Below are 13081 nucleotides of genomic sequence, written 5' to 3' on the forward strand. Positions count from 1 at the left end.
TGAAATCATTGTTCAACTTAACATTTGATGTAGAATTTTTCTGATTCCTTTAAAATACCAAACTGACACAGGCTTTCTCCTTTAGCAGAAAGATAAACAGTGGTGTACCTGCTCTACTAATGCTACATTTGGAAAACTATGATTTTCATGTGGAGTGCATGGATAGCATTCCCGTCACATTTCAATCAGGCCTTACCAAAGAAAATTGCATAAGTATTTTGACTAAGCCCTTACTTACAGAATTCTTACTGTACTTTTTTCCTCATGTTTACTTTCAGGGTTCTCAAACAATACCTGCAAGCATAGGCCAATGAACAGTTTCTCCAAATTAATTGTGAGTATACCCATAAACTTGCCTCCAGACTCTTATTTTGAATTAGTATTTAACCTCTATGTATATGTGATTAGTTATCTTGTAAACTTAGGCCTGCCCCTAGACTACTAAGATATTTACCATTAATGAATGGGTTAATGCATGTGAAAAAATTATTTGACTGATTAAAAACATTAATGCAACCTAAAACAATTTTCTTTTTTGTCAAATCACATATTATCAAGTTATGTGTGATGCAGACATACCAAGTTGCAAACCACTATCTCAACTTTGTGGTGAGAAAATATAAAACAAGGTTTTATGTTGGGAAAAATTGTTCAGTGATGAAAAGCCATGCATGATCTCCCAGTTTCCTTCTATAGTGACAGACACATAGTTGTGACATGAAATAAGGATATCAGGCTATCAATTTCTGGTGGTTAATTTTAGAAGGCAAAGCTCCTTAAATATTATTTTTTATTTAAAAACTTTATTTAATTTTACATAATAACCCAGTTCCTCCTCTCTCCCCTTCTCCCACCCCTGACCTCCCCCTTCCTATCCCCTATCTGCTCCTCAGAGGGGGCAAGGCCTTCCTTGGGAAGTCAACAAAGTCTGGCATACCAAATTGAGGCAGGACCAAGCTCCCCCAATATCAAGGCTGAGCAAGGTATCCCTCCATATGGAATGGGCTCCACAAAACCAGTTCATGCAACCAGGATAGGTCCTGGTCATAGTGCCAGGCCCCTTCCCCCAAATAGATCAAGCCAAATAACTATCACCCAGATGCAGAGGGTCTACCTCAGTGCCATGTAGGTTCCCCAGCTGTCAGTCCTTAATCCATGATCTCCCACTAGCTGAGGTCAGCTGTCTCTGGTTTTCTCCATCATGCTCCCGACACCCCTGCCTTGTTTTTAATGACTGAACTCCCTGAGCTCAGCCCAGTGCTTAACTGTGGATCTCTGCATCTGCTTCCATTATTTACTGGATGAAGGTTCTATGATGACAATTAGGGGAGTCACTAATCTGATTAATGGGGAAGGCCAGTTCAGGCACTTTCTCCACTATTGCTAGGAGTCTTAGCTAGGATCATCCTTGTGGGTTCCTGGGAAATTATCTAGCATGGGTTTTCTCTGTAATATCCCTCCCTTTTTTTCCTGGAGATCTTAACTCTTTTCCCTTCCTGGGGCTCTCCATTCTTGATAGATGTGGTTGGTAGAGTACTTGTATGAATAGTGGAAAAATCTGGGTTCCATCCCCAGCACCAAAGTTCTCTTCCTCCTCCTCCTCCTCCTCCTCCTCCTCCTCCTCCTCCTCCTCCTCCACTTCCTCCTCCTCCTCTTCCTCCTCCTCAGGTCAAGTATAGAGAAGGTGAGAACCTTTTATTTAGTCACAAATTTGGAACAGGTTATTAAAGATGAAAAGCAGAGAATAGAAGCTGGGCTTGTTGGTACACACCATTAATCCCAGCATTCAGGAAACAGAGTCAGGTGGATTTCTGTGAGTTCCAGGTCAGTCTGGTCTAGAGTGAGTTTTCAGACAGACATGGATACACAGAGAAACCATGTCTCAAAAGAAAGGAAGGAAAGGGAGGGAGGGAGGGAGGGAGGGAGGAAGGAAGGAAGGAAGGAAGGAAGGAAGGAAGGAAGGAAGGAAAGAAAAGTCAGTTTTTAGTTAAATTCCTCACTATCTTATTGATGTAGTTAATACCACAAAATGAAGTTACACTTGTAGTTTTGGAAGAAACATTGATGATTCTAGAATCTAATTCAATACTATAGAGATATTTTAATGTGTACTTTTAGTGGAATGTTAATATATAATTATACATAAAAATTAACCAGTGCAAAATAGAGTGAAAGATGTAAGCCTATTAAATTTCAAAAGATATTAAGAAGGAAATAGGGTTGGGATTGGGAATGTCTGCTACATACATAATTGATGATTTGAAAAAAATGAAAGAAATCAATGAGTTTTTTCTCATGGCAGGTATATCAAAATTGCTACTTTAAAATATACCCATAGTCGAAATAATCAACATCCAACTGTCCTGCCAGGTTATTAAGCACATCCTTACTTAATGTGTTGGCAAACAGAACCTTTCCTGTATTCACTATATATTTAAAAAGTTCTATTACTCTATCTCACTGATTTGTCATGTGGTGGAAAAAAATCAATCCTTAGGGAAAATTCAAAAAGTATAAAGTGTAAAATTGTGAAGTGCCCCAGCAGGAGGAATCTCACTGTAAGTTTACGAAGATCGAAGTGTACCGCAGGTGTTTTCATTGTGTTGGTGAAATAGGTTAACGTGGATGTGCAGGTAAGTTCATATAGTATTCACACAAGGTCATCTCATGTTTATCAACAGCATTATAAGCCCTGTTTGGTGATAAAGGTCAAGGCCAGTGTTACCACAATATGAAGTCAGCCAATTCCACCTTTGCTGCCACCCTTTCAGTGCTCTTCTGCCTCTGATAAAATATATCTTTACCTCTGTATGCTAAGTTTCTACTACCCACAGTGAGTGTTTCCTACATCTCTCCCTGGCCTGTGCACTCTTTCTGCACATACCTCCTGACCCTTAGTTCTTAATTAGACCTTAGAGAAAATTTGATATGCAAATTCATCTTAAGGTACCAATAACTGACAAGTTCTAGCCAATCCCTCCAAAACCAAAATCCACCAAGGAGATCATAGACGAACTATAGCTCAAAATCTATGTTTTATGTAAAGTTTTGGACTACTTCACTTCTCCACGAGGCTCTCCCTGATGTGGCATGCCAGTGACATGAAAACTGCATCCCCACTCATCTATCTTAAATGGCTGAAAACTAGTTAGATGCAGCTAATGTCCTTAATATGCTAATATTCATTGTGTTTAGATGAGTACCACAAGTGCTATTTTAATACCTATAAAACTAAAGGTTTTTTTTGTGATGAGACTGACATGACCCACACATGCTGGGCAGACACTCTACTGTGGGGATTTTGAGTTTCTCTGACAAAAAAGAAGGTTCACATGATTTTGTACTATCCTTCAAAATTAGTAATAACTTTCCTATAGTCCTATAGAACCAAATACAAAGATATATGATATATATACATATAAAATGTCAATATATATATACAAACACATGTATACACAGAGAGAGAGAGAAAGAGAGAGAGAGAGAGAGAGAGAGAGAGAGAGAGAGAGAGCAAACAGTGATGGGGGGTGATTCTCCAAGGTAATGATTTATGATAGGTAGTCAATGTACCTTTTTAAAACTGAACAATTTTCAACTGAACAGTTGTGTTCCTCCTGATCATGATAAAGTTTATAATGCCAGTAAGTATTTAAGGTAAAAACTGTTTGCTTAGTTTTGTTTTTTCTGTAACATAATAACAGCACTGAAAGTTCTTTATATGAGTAGTTCATGTAATGAAGAAAGATCACCAACAAGTTAGCTCTACTCCTCCAGGATAGGATTTATACTCATCACTCTCTTGACATTTGTATTAAAAATGGAAGAATTTTTATTTTTAACCATGTGGCCCTGTAGTATTAGAAATAAAACAAATTCACTTAACAAACTGCTTGATAGGAGTTCTCTGATGCATGACTTTCAGAATGTTTCATTCTAGGTTTGTAAATGACTTGTCAAAAACACACAAAAAATCGTATTATATGTGAAATATTACTATTTATCCAGTTCTATTATTTTACTGTACACTGTATTGTATCATATCTTTTTCAAAAATATTAAAAATACTTGTATTTCGTGAAGTATAATTTCTTTACTGTTCAACTCTTCCTTTGAATAAATTAAAGCATATAAGCAGAAATGTATGAGGGAAGCAAAGAATTAAAGGCTAAGCAATGTAATATCATTATGTTCTATGTTGGCTATTCCATTTGTATCACATGTAAGAATATACTGTATTACATGTAATATATACTTGATCATCAGTTTCACAATAATTATGAAACTTCTATAATAAAATAATAGTACCTCTAGAAAAGAAACAATAAAGTATACTCTTTAAATTAAAATACATAATATATTTTAAGCATAGGCAAGTTTTCAGGCTTTCTACTGTGGCACTGTGCACAGTATTGTTGATAATCTAAATTCTTAAGCCAATTTTTTAACACTTCTTTAAACTCAAAAGACATGGGATTGTGTAGACACTTAAAGAACTTCTTGTTGCCCTATAAATATGTAGAAACATAATTAGAAATACGCATCTATAAAAATAAATGTATGCATTCTAGTTGACCTAGCTAGATATTTAAAAACCATGTATAGTACAAATACATTGTTATGTGAAGCAGCTTGTATCAAAAACTTACAAGGCTAACAAGATGGTTTAAAGTGCACATATTCTAGAAAAAACGTCTCAACTTCTCCAAAATAAGTGAAAGTCACACAATTTTAAAAGGTAAGTAGCAGAAGAGTCTGTAGTAACTTTGGTGACTTCGAAAGTCGGTGAATACCAAAAGAGGGCCTATGCCCTCCCCCATAGGAATGTGATGGACTTTGATGCCACCCCCCAGTGGAAAGGAAAAGAGTTAAGATCTCCAGGTAAAACTGGGAGGGGGTAGAAGGGAGAGGATGGGGCATCAGTGGGAAGCATTGGAGACTGGGAGGACTAGGGATTAGGGGGATTGATATGTAAAATAAGATTGTTTCTAAAAATAGTCAGTGAATCCATGCATGTAAGTGGTTGTCATGATCAAAGAGCTTGTCACACAAAATATCTATCCCAAATTTCATTATTTTAAAAAACTAGTCTTAAAATATATTTAATTCGGCCGGGCGGTGGTGGTGCATGCCTTTAATCCCAGCACTGGGGAGGCATAGGCAGGCGGATCTCTGTGAGTTCGAGGCCAGGCTGGACCGACAGCCTCCAAAATAATACAGAGAAACCCTGTCTCGTAAAAACCAAAAAACAACTTACTTAATTCAATTTACAAAGCATCAGTTAACATCTTTTTCCAGAAACGTATAATAGACACACTAGAAATAAGGCAAATGGCACAAGGTTCAAAACCAAACCTTGCTACATCATTTGAAACCATCATAGGCTATGTTAGATTCTTCCTCAAACAGAAAACGAACAGATTAAAGCACTAGAGACAACTACAGTTTGGATCTACTTCAATTTTCCATCATTTTATTATTATTTTATTTTTGTACTACTGAATTGTCCTTTACTAGTTCACAATTGCCTAAATTTGTCTTATTTCGTGTATCTGCTATGAACCATATATTTTGTGATCCTGGTCACCTTTTCCCTTCTTTTCTTTTTTTCAACCTGTTGAATTTTTTTGACAAACCATTTCAAGCTAGCATGATGAGTTGTACTCTGGTGTTTCTGGCCCCTATTACAGCTAGAATCATCCAGGTGATCCTGTTGTACTGCAGATTCTCATTCACTAGGTTTGGTGAAGCATCCAAGAGTCAGTTTCTAACAAGGTCCCAAGTATCCACAGTCTAAATTTGGAGTACCAAGGTGAGAGAACAAAAGTCAACAGTTTTTCCCTGTCAAAAGCCTCAGAATCCAGACTTTGAATGCTGTGAACCACAAAGACTCTTTGCCTATATAGCTCAGAGACAGCCAGGAACAGCATATAGAGTGCATGTGGGTCCAAATAAAAACCTCATGAACACTACAGTGAAATCTGAATACTTGTACCCTTTCCAAGCCAGTCAATATTATTGATATATTGACTATTTTTCAAATGATTAATAATTGAGCGCTTTTGTTGGGTTCTGCATCAAAGCAGTCTCTAGTAATTTTCAGACCAGTTTACTGGAGCAAAAAGTACTAACAAATAATGTTGTCATAGTTTAGGAGGGTCATGTGAGAAAGATGAGCTCTGTAGAAACATTACAGTTGAGTTAGGATTGGAACATACATGGCTTTTCTAGACAAGTAAGTAGGAATGAAAACAGGGAGAGATGAGGAAGACCATCATTGTGTTTAGATAAATTAAAGCATCAAGTGTATATGATCCATTCTTGGCCAAGAAACTCGATGAGATGGGAATTCCCCATAAGAATATTTAAATAGTTTAAAACTTGAATGAGTAGTGGTATCAGGTGAGCATGCTGACTTAGCAGTGGGGAATGCAATTAAATTATGCATTTTAGAATTTCAACAAAGGACATGTCTGTTCTGTTGTGAGACAGAAAGGGGATAGAAATGATTGAGGTACTACATTTGAAAGGTCAGAACTTCACAAGTGGCTGCAAATTGTTCTGAGATAAAAGCTTTGAGGAAGCATTTGTAGAAGTCATCTGACTTTGAAGCTTCATTGATGATATGTGGATATGTGAAACGAACATCGAATAGCCCAGGCAGAGCAGGCCTCTGAAGTCAATTTTTCCATTGGTAGAAAGCACACAGCAGATTGATAAAAATAAATGGTAGCTATGAACGAAGGAGTGAAGACATTAAAAGATGATCTCTACAAATATTTAATGGACTGCTAGACATTGCTGATATGCTAAGGAATAGGCACGCCTGCTGAGTGTAACTAGACCATGTAGGTCCTTTAGAAGCTTCTGGTCATTGTTTGGAGATAGTAGTGAACTGAGATGATATAAAAATACACAGCACTCACCTCAAAGTCAAGAAGAGATAGTTTATTCTGGAGTCAAGAATTAGTGACTGTGACCTGGAAACTGATTCAAGTTTTTAGGATTTATCCAATAGTTGCATGTTAACTTACACAGGTACAAGCAAGCCCGAGATAACTTCTGTTTAAAAATGCAACATTCTAACCACTACACTGACATCAACAGTCTCATCATCTAATCTGACCTGCTTGAATGTTCAAAGTAGGTGTAGCTTCTTTGGGTGAAAAATAGCTCATAGATATTACACAAAATACCCAAAGGCAAAAATATGAAAAACTAAATCTCATTACAAAATTAACACTTTTATTAATGCTTTCTGGATCTCTCTCTGAATTTCTCCCTATTTCCTATATAATACAACTTCCCCCACTTCCCGGTCACATAGCTGACTGATTCCAAGGTGTGCTTCAGTGGGATGCTAAACAGAACTGAAGATTTACATAGCATCTACTATACACAAGATACTTATTGAAAGTTTATTCAACAATGTAATCAATGGTGAATTTGATCACTGTTTAGCATACAAAGAATGTGGGAAAACCTCATCTATTCAGCAAATCTGTAAAATGAACACCAAATTTGCCAGAAGCTGTGGATTATAAAAAAAATTCTGGAGGAATTTCTACTCTTCCTCACTGGGGAAATTCTAGTCTTCCTACCAATTAATATCAGAGATATTTTCCTCCAGCTTGATCATCAAATCAAAAAAATTACATAAAAACTTAGGTAGAAATGTTGAGACCATTTGCTTGTTCTGTTTTTGTTGTTTTGAAATAGGGCCTTGCTCTGTAGGCCTGTCTAGATAAGTACTCACAACATGTAATCCAGGCTGGCCTTGAATATTTAAGCTTCCTAAATGCTTAGGATTGCAGGCATGAGCCACCATGCCCAATTTAATTGACTTTGATGATAAAAGCAATAATGGGTTTATTAAGAAAGTTATCAAGAGTAACAAATACAGACATAGGAAAATAACAAAAGTTGTTTGTTTGGTGTGTTTGTGTGTGTGTACACCAGTATGTGAGCTCATAACATTCAAAGGACAGGTGACTAAGTTTCCCATCAAACGAATAGAGAAGTTATGTATAGATATAATAGAAATTATGCCTATATCTGTCATGTTTCTGGATGTGATCAGTGCTATTTCCTACAATTTTCATAACATTACAATAAAACTCATTTTTATTAACCACACTTAATACAGTGCTTCACTGAACATGCCTAATGAAAGCTGCTATTGTAAATTTGGTAGCATTAACAATCAAATACATCCTTGTTGCAAACAGATACATAGCATTGGTTTCTTCCCTAACATATAATTTTCTTTATCAAAACCTGGCTCTGTCAGATGACAAAATGGGTAAAGATGATCACTGCCAACCCTGATGACCTGAGTCCCATCATCAAACACTGCATGGTAGAAGAAAAGAATTTACTCCAACAGGAGCCCCCAACTCCACAGATACGACTATAGTACACACACACACACACACACACACACACACACACACACACACACACACACACACACACACACACACACAAAACACACACACACAGGGGAGGGGGCCAGAAAGTGAGGAGTGTCTTTTTTTCTTTTAATTTTTTAAATTACTTTAATTTTAAATAGCTTGCTTCACATGTCAATCCCAGTTCCCTCTCCCTCCTCTCCTCCCGCACCCCCCCACCCTTCCCCCACAGCCTCCTTCCCTATCCCCACTTCCTTCTACATAGGGAATATTCAGAGACTGTCATTTCACTCAGGGCAGGGTTCAGGTACTCCCCTAAGAGTCCAGGCTGAGAGAGCATCCCTCTTTGTCTTATGGTCACACGAAGTCTGTTTGTATTCCAGGGATAAACACTGGAATACAGTTGCCCAGGCCTCTCCACTGACTCTCACACTCAGGGGGTCTGAATCAGTCCCATGTTGACCTCCCAGCAGTCTGTCTGGGGTCTAAGAGCTCCCCCTTGTTCAGATCAGCTATCTCTGCTGGTTTTGCCATTCTTTGCCAATTTGTTCATCGCTCCTCTTTCTGTGTCACTTGGTTCCATGGGTGTGGGTGTTTGCCTCTGATTCCATCAGGCACTGGATGAAGGTTCTAGGATGGCATATAGTGTAGAGATCAAGTTCATTATCAGGAATTGGCATTTAAGGTGGTCTCTCCACTGTTGCTTAGCTTGCTAGTTGGTGTCATCCCTTTAGATCAGTAGAGGGCTCACTGGTGCCAGATCCTTCTCCTAACATATGACTCCCTCTATTATGGTATTTCTCATCCTGTTCTCCCTCTATCCAACCCCCCACTCAACCTTCCTGTTCCTCCATGATATACTCTCTCTTCCTCTTCTCCTCCTCTCTTCTTCCCAGCTCCCACTCACCCGCCCCCACCCCTTGCAGTGTTCCCAATCTGTTCAGGAGATTTTGCCTGATTCCTCTTCTCTGGGGTACCATGCATGTCTCTCTTAGGTTCTTTCCTGTTTCCCAGACTCTCTGTCAGTGGAAGTGCAGACTGGCACTATCCTGATCCATGTCTAAAATCCATACAGGAGTGAGTACATACCATGTTTGTCTTTTTGTGACTGGGTTACCTCATTCAGGATGGTTTCTTCTAGTGCCATCCATTTACCTGCGAATTTCAAGATTGCATTGTTTTTTTCTGCTGAGTAGTACTCCACTGTGTAAATGTACCACATTTTCTCTATCCACTCTTCAGTTGAGGGACATCTAGGTTGCTTCCAGGTTCTGGCTATTACAAATAATCCTGCTATGAACATAGTGGAGCAGATGTCCTTGTTGTATGAATTTGTATATTTTGGATATATGCCTGAGAGTGGAATTGCTGGGTCTTGTGGTAGATTGATTTCCATTTTCCTGAGGAATCTCCATACTGATTTCCGGAGTGGGTGTATGAGTTGGCACTCCCACCAGCAGTGGAGGGGTGTTACCCTCTCTTCACATCCTCTCCAGCATAAATTGTCTTCAGTGTTTTTGATTTTAGCCATTCTGACAGGAGTAAGATGGTATCTCAAAGTTGTTTTGATTTGCATTTCCCTGATGGCTAAGGATGTTGAGCACTTTCTCAAGTTTCTCTCAGCCATTTTAGCCTCCTCTATTAAGAATTCTCTATTTCTGTACCCCACTTTTTAATTGGATCCTTTGGTGTTTTGGAGACTTGCTTCTTGAGTTCTTTGTAAATTTTGGAGACCAGCCCTCTGTCAGATGTGTGATTAGTGAATATCTTTTCCCATTCTGTGGACTGCCTTTTTGTCTTGTTGAGTCTGTCCTTTGCCTTACAGAAACTTCTTAATTTCAGGAGGTCCCATTTGTTAATTGTTGATCTCAGTGTTTGTGCTACTGGTGTTATGTTCAGGAATGTTTTTTTTAAAAGATTCAAAATGTCCTTTAATTCCAATTATCTTAGCCTTCATATGGAAATCAATATAAGTTTATCAATGAAATTGCATATATGGAATTTCTTGAACTTTTTAACATATAGAAATTGTATTAAAGACCCTATATATTTTTTCTTGAAACATACTTTTATTTTTAAATAAAATCAAACCAGATGGTAGATATTTATGTGTCTGATAATGTAACAGGAAATTAATGTGCTGTTTATATCTAGAAAACAATGCATGTCCACAAAAATGAATTGTTTCAAGTGTTTGCAAAATACAACACATGTTTTCTTGAGTTTGTTTATACTGGCACTCCTTTCTTTTACCATGCTCCCCCTCTAAGATTTCAACAGGCACTTCTCAATAGTGTACTTAGCAAAATAATACTATTCATAATATTATTAAGTCTACAAAGTTATTGGAGTACCACATTAAAAGTTGTCTTTTAATAATTTAATCATTGTTTACCCACAGTAAGAAAGTGTTCAATAAATGGTTTCAATAAATGTTAGATGAAGGAGAATAAATTACTCATTTCCATTCTTTGTTATATTTAAATCTTTACATTTCTGCAGATCTTTGCTTCCTTTACATTGGACATAAACTTATCTGCTAATTGATTTTAAGAAAACACATCATGTTCTCCTGGATATAAAAGAACAAATGATTGTCTTTATCCTACTACATTTTTGACAATTATATTAAATTTTTATTTGAGTACTTGATGTGCTAACATTTAAGTGCAGCATAACTTTCTCACATTATTTTTCCCTTGTTACTTCTCTTTAATTAATATTCACATTGATGATTCTGGCACTCCTCCTGCCTTTAAAATGAAAGCCACAAATTTGTTTTATAAACAGATCGTTACGTTATTGTGTAACAGTTTTCACTAATTCTAAAAGAAAAATAATGGCCATGTATTTCTAGCAAGGAACCCTGATATTTCAGAGACTTCAAATTTGTGAAGACAATTAAAATTACATTTAAAAAATTTTGAAATTAAAATGTAATTGTATCATTGCACCTTCTCTTCCCTCCCTCCATACACTCCCACACACTCCTCTTAAATTCATGACCTCATTTGCAATTGTTATTGATCTCTCCCTTGTCTCACTCTCTACACATTATATTGTATAGTATTTACACAATTAAATATGCAAATAAATATGTGTGCATATGATGTGTAAATAAACATATTTGTTCTTTCTAGTGTTACTTGTATATATATGATTTCAAGACCCACCAAGGTGTATTGGATAAACTATCAGGCTCTGGGCGTTGGTGGCACATGCCTTTAATCCCAGTACTCGGGAGGCAGAGACAGGCAGATCTCTGTGAGTTCAAGGATAGCCTGGTCTACAAAGCGAGTTCCAGGACAGACTCCAAAACAAAACAAAAAAACCTTGTCTCAAAAAACAAAACAAAACAAACAAACAAAAAACAACAATCAGGCAATTCATCCCTAGAGAAGACTAATTTTCCTTCTCTCAGCATCCCTTTGTTGCCTGTAGGGGTAGGGCCTTGTGATGTTTGTCTTAGGGTAGCATCTTGTAATATTTCCCCATGTATGTTAACATGTATATTTTGTTATTACCTGTTTGGGTCTTGTTTAGGCAGCCATATTTTTAACGTATCATGGTTGCAACAAAATATATTTTAAAGTGATTAATCCTTCAGGAAATTGTTTATTTGGAAAGGTATTACTGAAAAGAAAGGCCATGGAAGTTACTATGAGACTAATGAACAAATAGAGGTTACCTTAAATGCCGACAGTGTGTAAGAAGAAGTTCTGAGCTTAAAATTCAGGGTAGAATTGAACTCAGAATGTGGAAAGGCCAGAAGGAAGAGTGTTTCAAAGTGTATGATTGGAGAAGTGTATCTAAGTGGGAGCTTAGGAAAGGCTTTGGAAGAAAGTCATTGGTTTCTTCAATAACCATTGAAGAGATCAGAGCTGATGAGACCTGTGAACTTGCATTGTACAACTAAAAAGAATAAATATAAAATAGGTAAGGTGAGAGAATATGTCAAGAAGAAGATGCTGATTAGGGAAAGCTGACAATATGGGTAGTCACTCCCCCAAAGGAAACTCCTAGACACGCATAGATATGCAGCACGAGATTTCTCATCTGTGTCTCTAAGTTTTGACACTTTGTACAGGGAGGGCTCTGTAACGTTTATGCTTGTAACAGATTGTCCTGACCACTAGGTGGCTACCTTGCTAAGATTGCTTTCAAGAGTTTGGGATTGGCATGGTCAACGTTTTTTCCACAGCTCAATTTTTAGAAACCAAGTCTACCCACTGTTTTATTTACTATATAGACCACCTTTTACTTTTTGTCTGTGTGGAGTGATAGGGATTTTATCCAAGTCCTTGCACAAACTAGGCAAGTGGTCTGTGACTGAGCTGTATCTCCAGCCTGCACACTATCCACCAGTTCAGGGAACTGATTAATGCATTAATTACCTCAAATGAGAAAATGAAAGTAAAGTAATTAATAAGAGCTTTATGTAGTTTCCATGTACCCCATATTATAATTGATGACTTGTTCTCAGACAAATTTCTTTAGTGTTATTGCAATCATCTAACATTGAATTTTGGCCTTTAAAATATTTAATTTCTCTTCCACAGTACACTGACTTTGAGTTCCTATGGCAGAGTTATAGCTGAGGGACAGGATATTCAATAAATTAGAGAAAGGGAAAATGATAGCCAGGCTCTGAAAAGCCTTCAGTGGAAGGTCAG

The 13081-nt window shown here is 37.3% G+C and overlaps 1 protein-coding gene across 1 annotated transcript in view; it reads left to right on the forward strand.

The window, feature by feature from the left end:
- Positions 1-13081, forward strand: part of Htr2c (5-hydroxytryptamine receptor 2C) — a 215396-nt gene that overhangs the window by 17357 nt on the left and 184958 nt on the right. Inside the window, exon 2 of the mRNA XM_040744524.1 lies at positions 279-334. The gene's annotated coding sequence lies outside the window, so the exon portion shown is untranslated. The remainder of the gene's footprint in view (positions 1-278; positions 335-13081) is intronic.

Source organism: Mesocricetus auratus, unplaced genomic scaffold (genome assembly GCF_017639785.1).
Source record: "Mesocricetus auratus isolate SY011 unplaced genomic scaffold, BCM_Maur_2.0 Super-Scaffold_100003, whole genome shotgun sequence".
Lineage (NCBI taxonomy): Eukaryota > Metazoa > Chordata > Mammalia > Rodentia > Cricetidae > Mesocricetus > Mesocricetus auratus.